Source organism: Pteropus alecto, unplaced genomic scaffold (genome assembly GCF_000325575.1).
Source record: "Pteropus alecto unplaced genomic scaffold, ASM32557v1 scaffold103, whole genome shotgun sequence".
NCBI lineage: Eukaryota > Metazoa > Chordata > Mammalia > Chiroptera > Pteropodidae > Pteropus > Pteropus alecto.
In genome coordinates, this window is record NW_006436288.1 from 6,133,563 (window position 1) to 6,146,557 (window position 12,995).

General features: G+C 36.4%; 1 pseudogene; it reads left to right on the forward strand.

Moving 5' to 3' along the window:
- The window catches only part of LOC102887919, a 48,781-nt pseudogene extending 36,929 nt beyond the window's left edge, over positions 1–11,852 (forward strand).
- The last annotated feature ends 1,143 nt before the right edge of the window (positions 11,853–12,995 follow it).

A 12,995-nucleotide genomic window follows, 5' to 3' on the forward strand; every position in this document is an offset into this window, starting at 1 on the left:
TTAATTCTGTTTGTCTAAAAAGAAAAAAAAAACACATGATCCTCTTAAAAAGATGCTGCATCACGCCCCTGACACATTGCAGTATATTAACAAACATTTAAAGATGTACTTAGATATCCACCTAATTTTTAAAAAACATATCATAACTTCAGGATTCAAATCAGAACGAGACAGACACATTGATTTTTAAAGCTGAGCCTATGTGTATTTGTAAATTTTTCATCTTTCCTCTAGTTCTTTAATATTCTCTCTGCATACGATGCACTCACTTGGCCTTTGGTAATACCCACAGGCAAACTGCACAACCGCTGCAGGTTTCCAACAGCAGGGGCTTGTCAGTGCTGGATAAAGATTGCATGGCACATGCCAGCTCAAACATGGACATTTCCTCTTTCTGTTTTCCTGCTCCCAAAGGCCAGCCAATCCAGGGTGAAAACCCCCAAATCTGGCACACGTGATGCAGAATCTCAATACAAATGATTATGCTTTCATTCCAGCGTCTCTGCAGGTGATAGAAAGTAAGCTGCCCTTCTCTCCAGGAGAGGACTGCAGTCAATATGTTCACAAGTGCTTTTCTTTTAGAGAGGTATTTCTCAATGCAGGGCAGTGTTTAGAAAAACTGGTAGTCAACTATTCTTAAAAGCGCCGCTTATTAAGTTTTAAACCATGGACAGAGAGTAAAGAGGAATATGGGCTCTGGGTGTGGTTCCTTTTGTGTATAGCCCATATACAGTACATCTAATAAAATTAGATTTTCTTCCAATTTCAACTTATTTCTCAAATGCGACCTTGTGTTTCCAAATCTTAGAAGCTTTCCGATGGGGAAAACTAATATCACTTTCAAGGGGAAACTCTCCAAGGAATGGATAGTTGTTTTATTTTTATATACTTAACACTACTTATTAAGGTTGTGATAAGTATTTGTGAAATGTGCAAAGAGGATTAATGTGTATATTAGTTTTCTATTGCTGCATAATAAATTACAACAAACTTAGCAGCTTAATGTAAAATTCAGGTATTGTCTCACGGTTCTGTAAGTCTGAATTCCAACACAATGTGACTGGGTTCTCTGCTTCAGGCATCACAAGGCTAAAATTAGTGTATCAGTTGGGCTGAATACTCATCTGAAAGCTCTGGGGGAAATTCTCTTCCAAGTTTATTCGGGTGGTTGGCATAATCTAGTTCTTTGCAGTTGCATAATTGGGGTTTCCCTTTTCTTTCTGGCTGTTGGCTAGAGATCACTTTCAGCAACTAGAGGACACACTCGAGACCTTTTCACATGGCCACTTTCATCTTCAAGTCAGCAATGGCATGTCAAATCCTTCTTACATTTTAAATCTCTGACTTCCCCTTCTGCTACCAGCTAGAGAAAGACTTCTGTTTTTAAAAGGCTTATGTGATTAGGTTAGGCCCATGTAGATAATCTTTCTATTTTAAATCAACTGATTAGTAACCTTAATTGCATTTGCAAAAACTCTGTTGTCAGGTAATGTAACATAGCCATAGGAGCAACACCATGGGGTAGAAATCATGCGGGCCTTCTTAGAATTCTGGCTATCACAATGAGTTTCCTACTTAGCTCACCCTTTCTGGTTATTGCTATCTTTTATTGTCTTTCAACTATTTTGTAACTCTGTAAGTTCTAGTACACTAATAACAATGCACATGATTCTTATCCATAGAAATACAAGTGAAGTGTGTCTACAATACAATTCATTATTGCTCTGTGGATAGACTACTTTTGCACCTAAATGTAAATTCATTTCCCAAAGCCTATATACATACAGTTCTTGAAACTCTCCTTTGAATTATTTGTAACATCTTACTGGTTTCCTCATTAAATTATGAATTAAATAAGATATTTGACTCATGCCCATTTTTACATTTGTATGAGTTAGGATTTTTTTAAAAAAATCAATCCTTTAACCATATTTGTTCCTCTAGTGGTACATTAGTACATAGACATGATCTTAGATAGGGTCATAAGAAGCTTGGTCTTTAGAAAACTGAAAAATCTAGAAATAAAGAGTCTAGTTGAGTGGAAAAGATAATACTGTTTCAAGTGATGTTTTATGCTTATATAAGATACGAAAAGATTTGTCTCAGTTTCAACAAGTTCATATGTAACTTTTTTCATAAAGGGAGAATATCAGGTACATCTATTTTGTAATTGTAACAAAACAATGATCTTCTTGAGAATTCCTTAATGAAGGAAAGCCATGAGTAGGTGGGCTTACTGACTGAAAGTTACGAGAGGTAGCAGCATTGATTTTGACCTCTTCCTTGTTGCTAAGCACATGAATGAGATCATATTATATTCCATCTTATAATTTGCAGCTATATAGATCTGTGGCCAATATTTAATTATTACAGCAAAATTTATAATTGCATTTCATATGGTAGTTATTATACAAACACTGATGTTTGCCATCAACTTTATCATTAAGTAGTATCTTTAGAGTACCTTAATATAAATCAGATAGCAAATACACACTGACTATAAAGCAGATATAAGTACTCATTTTCAACAGAAATTTTAAGCAAACTAAGCATCCATTGGTGGATGAATAGATAAAGAAAATATATACACACACACACACACACCCACATCCACACAAACACAATGGAATATTATTCAGCCATTAAAAATAAGGAAATCACATTGTTGGACTTTGAGGGCATTATGCTAAGTGAAATAAGTCAGAGAGAAAAAGACACTGTGATTTCACTGATATACAGAATCTTAAAAAAAAATGAACTCACAGATACAGAGAACAGATTGATGGTTGACAGAGGCGAGTGTGTGTGTGGAGTGGGGGAAGGGTAGGTGAAATGGATGAAAGTAGTCAACAGGTGCAAACTTCCAGGTATAAAATAAGTGAATCATGGGGATATAATGCACAGCATTGTGACCACAGTTAATAATATCGTATCATATATTTGAAAGTTGCTAAGAGTAAATCTTAAAAGTTCTCATAAGAAAAAAATTGTAAGCATGGGGTGATGGATGTTAACTAGGCTTATTGTGGTGATCATTTTGCAATATATACAAATATTGGAATCATTATGTTGTATATCTGAAACTAACATAATGTTATATATCAATTTTTAAAAAAATTAAGAAGAATGGGTTTACCGATTGACTGGTATATTTAATGACTGGTATATTTTTATGTATCTGTGAAAGATATCCAGATCTATTACACAATTGATTATATTTACCAATTATGATAAGCCCATCATTCTAAATGTAGTGAGTTTTATACAAACATTTTGCTTCAGTTGTTTCAAAATATATAACAGGTTATGATGAACTGCAATGATAAAAGAAAAGTTTTTGTGTTGCTAATCAGGACCCCAAACTGGTATTTTAGTTTGCTAAAAATAATCTCTAATTAGGTAGAAAATATTATTAGAAATCTTCCTTATAAGTATGAGTGATGCTGTAACTATGGAAGGAAAAGGACGAAAGATAGTTATATTTGCTTTACGTTGTTTCTAACTTTATATTCTCTTATTAGGTGCAGGCAGTAATATACCAGATGTTTTCTGAAAAGTATGTTTTAAAAAAATAAATGTCTTAGATCAGAGTCAATGAAAAGTAACTTATTCCGTAAGAGTGTCTTAGTTAAAAGCTTTGTGAACTTTAGAAGAAAAGCATAAAACTGTACTTGGCCTTCATTCTTACTGAGAAAAAAATAATTCTCATAGGAATCATCCTATCATGACTCATTTAGAGTTTTGATTTCGTGAGAAAGGAGGAAGAGGCTGATGCTGAAATCAGTACCAAATGGGTAAAATAAATTTATATTATAGACTTGTGGGAGATTTTCTTCAGCATGATGAATAATTAGTCATTTCTAGATTCAGTGAGTAGCAAGTTCACCCTTAACCCCTCTCACAGTGCTTTTTTTAATAAAGGCATTTGGCCAAGTAAGATCAGGCTGTTGTGTTAAAATCATAAAGTATAAAGCACTACTTTTAGACTTTACAAGTAGAATACTTCTATTTAAGTAAATTGTATAAATTGCATTTGTTTTATTTGTACTGCTATAAAACAAACCCTTAAGATATCCTCACTTTTAAAAGTGACCTAGTATGATACAGAAAATATTTATAAATAAGCCCAAGGAACAAATAAAGTGAATGAGCACATTGCAAAAAATCAATGGCAACTGGCTGTAAATTTTTTTCAAAAGTGATCTAAAGCTGTGGTAAGATAGACTTGACGTAAATATTACACCTTTTCAGGATTATTTTCCAATGCCTTTGAACAGTAGAGCTCTCACTGCCACATCGAGCTGTACTTTGAATTTCTTGCTTTGATGCATTCCTGATTTTATTGGTGCTTAAAGGCAAAGTTTGGATTTTATTTATTTTAAAAGCATTAGAGAAATATTTGCAGAATGACTGGTTTTATAATAAAGAATTCTAACAAACAGATCAGTTAATAAACCAAGAAAACTGCACCCTTATGGATTCACTTAGAAAACTGATAGAATTGCTTAGTTGACGACTCTTAAATATGAAACATTTTTTGAAACTTTTAAAAAGCTTTAGTGGTTTTTCACATAAGAACAATCAGATTTAAAATACACGACACTGTTCTGCTAGATTTTAACAAATGCAACCTTAGAAACCTGTTTAAGTATACATCACCAAATGAAAGGCAAAAAGGATATAGGATGGAACTTTAGAAGGCCAAAATAAGCAGTTACAAGGGGAATAATTCAGTATGTACACATGTGGCCTGCATTATAAGAAGCAATTTTTGGGCCAGAGTTTTAACTAAATTGATATTAGTACTCAACTCAGAGAATCTTTCCTTTGGCCAGCCCAGACTTTTCAGGTCATATAACTTTTCCAGTCCTCCCTGGCCCCCAAACCACTGTTCAACTTTGCCTTTCTCCATGAAGTCTTTCTGTCTAATTAAAATTACCTCGATTTCTTCTCACTCATAAACAATCAATATCAAAAAATATTTCACTTGTATAAATGCTGTGTTGCATTAGTTTTAAAGTGTATGTGTGTGTGTATGTGCACACACATGCATACGTGTTTCTTTGTACATACAAATTTTGTCTCCCATGCAGGAGTTTGCATTTCTCCATGCAGGAAGCATAGCCTCATGCTTTTGTATTTCCCATGGTGCCTAGTGTAGAACATGTTATTAAGCATGAAATGGTTCCACTGTAAAACTCCAGGCTGCTGCGGCCAAAAGGGTTTTTAATGGGGTACACAGGAAGTGTACTAGAGTCCATGTTTTTGCCTAGTGGGGGATTCATTTTCAACTTGGACCTAAGCTGGAATTTATTCTCCCAGCCAAAAGTAGTAGAATATACAGCCCATCCCTGCAACTGCTACGGCGCTGGCAGAACATGCAGGCAGCAGACAAAGAGCACTCAGAGAAGACAGAAAGTTGCCGGGCTTCTCACATGGAGACAGAAGCCAGTCCCCATATAATAAATACTAGCAGTAGCCAGTTAGCTGACAGCAAGGCGTGAAACAGGGTTCATATTGAACTACATACAGTTTATGAAGATTCTACATTACAATATGAAAAATAGAAACTAAGAGTTTCCTACTATTAATAATAAGGAATTTGTTACAAAGATTAATCCAGCACAGAAGAGCTGAGGGTGTAAAGAAGATATAGATGACAAATTGACAGCAGATGAAGAAAATTCATCTGTTCTATACCCAAATAGATGCTTCACTAGTCTCATGGAACTAATAACACAAAATTTAAAAAGAATTCTCAAACTCTACTCAGTATTTTTTCTAGTTTGTTTCATGTACTTATCCTTAAATGTAAGTAGATTGTAATTCCATTCTTATTTAATACTTATTTTTTCATGGATCCCTGAGATAAACCCTCTAGGTATCATTAATTATAGAAATCTGAACCTAGTAACTTGCAGACATGATACTGGCCCCTATGTTGAAAATAGCAGGGCAGTATTTTTTTAATAGAGGATTGCTAAAAGAAGACTTATTCTTACAGGATACAATGCACTAACACCTGGCTGAGCAAATATGGCTGTTTACTAAATATCTGTTGATTTAACTTCAAATATCATAAATAAAATATTTTTGAGTTTATCTCTGATATAAAACAGGATAAAGCTACTCAATAATCTGTACACATTGAAAAGAAAAATGCAGGATGAGGTTGGATGCTCGATAACCTTGGAATTAAAAGAGAAAAACAGCTGGCTGTTAATAAGCCTTAGAGGTGACATTTACCTTGTTTGGTTTACCTAGGCTCATAGCTTGACATCGCAGCCAAAATAATCTTGTCCATCACCCAGAGTCTGTGAATGTTAGGGAGATTTACTTGCATTTTCTGAACTCATAAGAGGCTGAAAAATGCCAACTTTGTTAATTCACTGTGTTATAACTTAGAACTCGGGCTCAAGTGACAAAAACTTCAATGTCAAGCTGGCTTAAGCGCAAAGGGAATTTACCGATTTAAATAACCAAAATAGTTTTGAGGTTTGGTTGGCTTAATGTTGAGGCCCGAATAACACCACAATTACCTGGTTCTCCATCTTAGATTGATTTCTCTCCACATGTTGGATTCATTTACAGACATGATATCTCTTTTTGATTAAAAACTTACCATTGCAGCTCTAGACTTCACACCTAATGTGAAAGGTGTAGCCTCTCTTTGCCAAGTAACCTGGATGTTGTCCTCATGATCCTCTCAGGGTTACATACCCACCCATGAACCAACCTACCAGGCCAAGGAGATCGGGTGTGCTGATTCATATTGGCCAGTCCTGAAGCTGAAGGTGAGGTCAACTTCACCTTGGTTGTATAGCCTGAAAGGAAGGATTAGTTATTCCTCAAAGGAAATGCTGCATATTATTATTCGTAAGAAAGATGTTGGACAAAAATGGCAATTCCAATATAAAATAAAAAAAAAACTGGGCTTCACTAGATAGTCCTCTCAGTTTGGCCACCATATTCTTTTCTCCTGAACAAGCTAAAAATGAGAATACAAATATCAGAAATTTTTGTAGTGGACAAGGAATTAGATTGAAGGACGTTAGTTATATAACTTAAATATTTTGTGGCGGCAACCTGTTGTATTAATTTTCACATTGACTGTACGTCTATTAAATTATCTGGGGATTAGTTGCTGGGGCCTCACTGTAGGTCTATATATCATCTCCCACAACCATTGTATCATGAAAATTCTAGCTGGTTAAGCAAATTCAGTTTTAAATTTGAGGCAACCAATTTCTAACAGAGATTAATTTTAGAAGTCTAATATAGAACTCTAATTTCTCTGTGTTAGATTTCAGTGGACTTTACAGACTTGGCATTTGCCTAGAATATTGTTATTTCTTTTCCTTTTTTTGAAAATAATAATAGTCCATTTACTAAGTGTATAACCTCAGGCAAATCATTTAACCTCTCTGGATCTCAGATTAATCAGTTACAAATGAGACTATGTAAAGTCCATCCATCCTTTTGATATTCTCCATGACACTTTCTCAATTAATGGGGGCCATTAATATGTCTCTCTTATTTTACATATTGTATACAGTTGTACCAGATAAACTCCAAATCTCAGTGGCTTACAAAGACAGAACTTTATTTCTCACTCATAATACATATTAGTTGGAGCTCTGCTCCATATCATGTTCATTCAGGAACAAGGCTGGAGGACAAACTTTACCCAGAAAATGTTACTTTGATGGCTGATGGAAGGATACTGGTAGAACCCATGCCTTATGTAAATGACTTCTGCTCTCATACCATTGGTAAGAGCAAGTCACATGACCAAGGCAAATATCCGTCTGATAGGAAGTGAGCTAGTCTCATTGAGAAGGGCAAGCACATGGCCAAGGGCTAGAAAATGTAATCTCTCACAGGGAAGGGTAGGGAAGACTTGGGGGAAAACAATATAATCTACCACAGTACTCACTGCCCAAATACAATAAAAATTAAATTGTGTTGGCATATGTTATCTTATATTGTCTTATCTTATGTGAAATAATACATTTAAAAATATATTATGTGGTATCATAGTGCTCCATTCATAGTAAACCAAATGGAGTAGCTAAGAATATGGGGCCACTCTGAGAAAAAAGAATATAAATAAGAATCAAATTTTTTCAATGCAAACTAATTATTACTTATGGTTCTTGGCAATTCAGTAGATATTGGAGTGGTAATAAAACCTGCGGAGAGGAAAAAATAAATATAGTTCTGAGTTTGTGACTGACTCTTTACTCTGACTTCTCCCAATCACCTTTCAAATTCTGAACTTGAATGGCACAAACGATTATCCCTCAATGAATGAAATCTCAGATATTCACTAAGTGACTGCTGCAAGATTTTAATGGATTTAGCACAAGTAAATATTATATAAAACTTGCAGTAGAGATGGAGCCTTGAGGTTCTCTTTCTTCTGAAGGGTTGCTGTGACATCCAAGTTATTCTAATGCAGTAGTTCTCAAAATGTGGTCCAGGAGCCAGCAGAATCAGCAATACCAGGGAATTCGTTAGAAATAAAAAATGTCAGCCCACCTTTTGACCTAGTGAATCAGAAACTCTTGGGCTGAGACCTAGCCAAGTCTTCCAATTTATTCTGAAATGCACTGAAGTTTAGAAACTACTGGTCAGTGGGGATTCTTAAGCCTCTGGGGCTTCAAGCCTGAAGGTGTTAGGTGTTAGCTTTGTTTCTGAGTGGCTAATGGCACATCAGCACCTTTTCCTTTCATCTAACAGAATCTAGTGCTGTTTATAATCTCCACCTGAAACAACGTATCCTATATAGCCTAGTGTTCTAAAACTTCAACTAGATCGTTGACATGGATTAGTGTGAGAAATATTTCTATATCACCGCATATTTGCTTTAAAAATATGTTATAGCTATTTGCTTCAGTATGCCAGTTTGACCAATGTTATGTGATCTTGAAATAAAAAAAAACCTTGTCTTATTTTAGGATCTGCTTTGCCAAAAATATTTATGGCTTTCCCAGCTTTGCCAGGGTAGGAAAGCTGCAGGGGTTTGGTTTATAGCAAACCGACTTGTGTAGGTCAAGAAGGCCTGTGGAAAAATCTGAACTGTGCCTCTTTCCCAAACCAAATTCAGGCCATGGTCCAAGAAGAGAGAAATAAACACTCAGGTGAAGAATTGTTCATTTCTTCTGGAATATTTATAAGATCTTTCCTAAGGAGGCTTGATTTGGGATCAGAGAAATAGGATTAAAATAAAGTTTTACTGAGAATTGGTGAGTTCAAAATTTGGGACTGAAAAATTAGATAATGCTTTATTTCCTGCCTATTTGAAATTTTCAGAGACTTTTGAGGGTGATTCCTCTTTAATATTCTGTAGTTCTTTACTTTAGTACAGATGTATACTGACTAAACTTACCATTATTGTTATTTTGATCAGTTTCTTAATATAGTTTGGATATTTTTGGAGATTTCTTAAGAAAAACATTGGTCTATTTTAAATCATGTTATTTTTTTAAATAAAAAGGATGACTTCTATAACTGAATATTTTATGCTAAGCTTTCTTATGCTTTCTCCTTTGAAGTGTTTACAATTTATGCATTTAAGTATTTGCCCGAGGTTTTTGCCTAGACACAGTAATACTTTGCACAATTTCTTCCTTTAGAAGGTACTAACTGGGAGCAGGACATAAGATATGGTAATATATTGATAATTACATGAAAGTGGAAAAAAAAGGGACAAAAGATATCTTTGAAAATTCACATTTATAATCTGATTTTCCCAGGACACACATCAATCTGGGGGCATAGATAGATAGTGTATTACAATCAGAGAATACAGGGTAAAATAATGGTAACAAAAATGTATCTCTTAGCAATTGTTATAGCTGCTATAACATCTCATGGCATTTCTTTCTGTCTTCGTTAGGTATCCCTTGTGCTCATCATATGACCGTTCACATCTCTAGTGTTGCTATTCCCCTTGTGACATCACCCACATTATGGCATAGCCTTGCCTTCATTTCAGTTTCAATGGTACGTGTGGTGAAATAAAGAAAAATACCTTCTTATGATTAGATTAAACTGTACAGACTTGTTCTTTCTTTTCCCACAGTACTGCTTCTTTTTCTATTTGATTTACTGATTTAGTCTCTTACAGCCTCCTTTTCCCAAAGAATCTGGCACAGGTTTCCTGAGGGCTGTTCCAGAAGACAATTTGTGTGACATATTATTTTGCTTTTTTCTTCCCCTCTAATTCCCACTGTGTCCCAACCTAAATTAAAAAAACAATTCTGCCAGGTATGAGCCTCTTTTAAATCTTACATAGCGCTTGAGAAGTAAAGAAATCACCACTTTTGCCTAAATGCTTTTTTTTTAAATGGGAACCCAGTACATTCTGTCATTGATATTCTCATGAAGATGATTATATTGCACCTTTCAAAAATGTAGTCCTGCCAGTGCTCCTAGACATGAACAAATTGTAGTAAATTTAGGTCCTTTCATTCTGACACTGAAAACATATAGAAATAAACTTTTTGTTTAAAAAATATCATTTATATGATTTCAATTGTCATTATCTAGCTCCACCTTTCTGGGACCCAGAGAAGAGCAATGCTGAGTTAGCTTTGGGAGTAAAAGAGTCCCAAGGCTGTGTCCTGGTGACCTCTTACTTGATTATTGGTATCTATTATGGACTAGATGTTTATGTTCCTCTGAAATTCATATGTTTGAATCCTAAAGCCTGGTGTAATAGTGTTAGGAGGGGAGACCTTGGGTTGTTAATTAGGTGGAGCCCTCATGAATGGGACCACTGACGGACTTCTGAGAGCTCTTTCCACCCCTTTGCCATGTGAAGACACAGAGAGAAGTCAGCCATCTGCAGCCAGGAATTAGGCTCTCACCAGATGCCAAATAAGCTGGTGCTTTGATCTTGGACTTCTAGCCTTCGGGACTGTGAGAAATAAATGTTTGTTGTTTAGGCCACTCAATCTATGGCATTTCTGTTATTGCAGCCTGAGCTAAGACAGTACGCCAAAATGCTGTGCTGTGGAGGAGTAAAATGACCTGAGTGCAGAAACTCAAATAAAAAGGTCAAGATCCAAGATAGTAGGTAAAATATTATATTGAATGGAGCACTGCAGAAAGGTAAGAAGCCAAGAAGCATTGGTTGGAGAATGAGATCAGTAGGCATTAAAGAGACTGATGGGTGAAAGAGAGGCCCACAGTCACACAGCCTGTCTGTAACAATGATCTTCTTATGCACAAGATGGGGAGCATAGGCTGGCTGAGTCATATGTGATTTTGTCTGTTGATCCTAACTTAATCCAAAATGGCTACTCTGATCTTTGCTGATAAGGAAAGTGAAGAACCAGGCATCCATGTGGCTCCTAAAGACCAGCTGAAGCAGGGGCCTGGGTCTTCAGTCAAAGTTTATGATGAGAGATCTCAGGATTCAATACAGCCTTACCAAAAGCTACTAGAAAGGCTTTGGGTACTGTCAATAGAGCTATAGAAAATGCAGTAAAGACTAATGGACCTCTCAAACAGAAACAGGCAAACTTCTCTGCCAAAAAAGCGACAGAGAAGACTGTTAAAGCAAAAAGGTCTGTTCCTGCTTTGGATGACACCTATCCGGAGATAGAAAAATTCTTTCCCTTCAGCCCTCTAGATTTCAAGAGTTTCAACCTGCCTGAAGGGCACCAGATCGCACAGCTCCCCTTGAAAGGAATGCCTCTCATGATCCTCGACGAGGAGAGAGAACTTGAAAAGCTGTTACTCCTGGGATCTCCTTCACCTCTGAAGATTCCCTTACATTGCGGGAGTCCAATCTGTTGCAGTCTCCTTCAAGCATTCCATCGACTCTGGATGTTGAATTTTGATGTTTAAGTTTCTTGGTGCTTTATAGTTTATGTGTATGTACTAATAGTTTGTATTAATAGAGCAATCTTTTAACAAAAAAAAATTTTTTTCTTGTCATTAGGGAAGAAGTTTGCTCAGATTCATACAGTGTCCTCCAGATCATCTGGTCTCTGAGACCATTGAGAAGGCCATCCAATCTGACTTTGAATTGGACTTGAGAATTCTGAGGGGTGAGTGGTCCCATATAGTATTTTAGACAAATATGAAAGCAGTCAACACTGCAGCTCATGGGCCTGGCAATTTTACCCCCAGTGTGGAAGAGCCCACCAATGAAAAGCCCACTCGCCAATTTAATACCAGGTCAGTGTCCTTCTACTGGTGCTCTTAATGCATCTGCAGCCCCTCACTGGGACATGTGGGAATTACTAGGGTCCCTAAACACCAGACACAGGCCAAGGGAAACCAGGAACATGGCCTCGGCTTGATAGATATACCCAATATCTACAAATGCCTCTGAGATATCTCTCCTTAGCAGTGTTGGGCATGGCTTTCGGTTGAAGCCTGTCACTCTCCTGGGGCCTGAAGCCTCTCATTGCTACATTGGGAGAAAGCTGTCCCTATTGCTAATAATCATAGTCACTCTCAGTCCCTTCACTTAAAGCTCAGCAACAAATTAAGAAGAGAAACAGAAGCTGGTGTCTGGCATTTGCTGGGTTTTGTTGCCTTTCTTCCTGTAATCCCTAAGAATAAGATTTTTTCCTCTACCTAATTATCTGTTCCTTACTGGCCTAATAGCCAGTGGTGTGCTGATAACTGTTTAAAAACAAGCACACCCCCACACCCTATCCCCCGGCAACTACTATGCTACTCTCTGTTTCTATGAGTCTAACATATCACGTGTAAGTTATACCAAGCAGTTTTTGTCTTTCTCTGTCTAGCTTATTGTACTTAGCATAATGCTCATCCATGTTGTCACCAATGACAGGAATAATTTATTTTTAAAGATAGATTCCACCTTTAAAAAGAAGTGAGTGCTGATGAGTGGGACACTAACATCTGCTATAGTTCACCCCTTGCACCACCTAGATCTACTCCTGCCCTCTTGAAATTGATGTTACCTGTTACTGATTCTACAAAGGCGTGACAGTCAGTTTCTCTCCCAA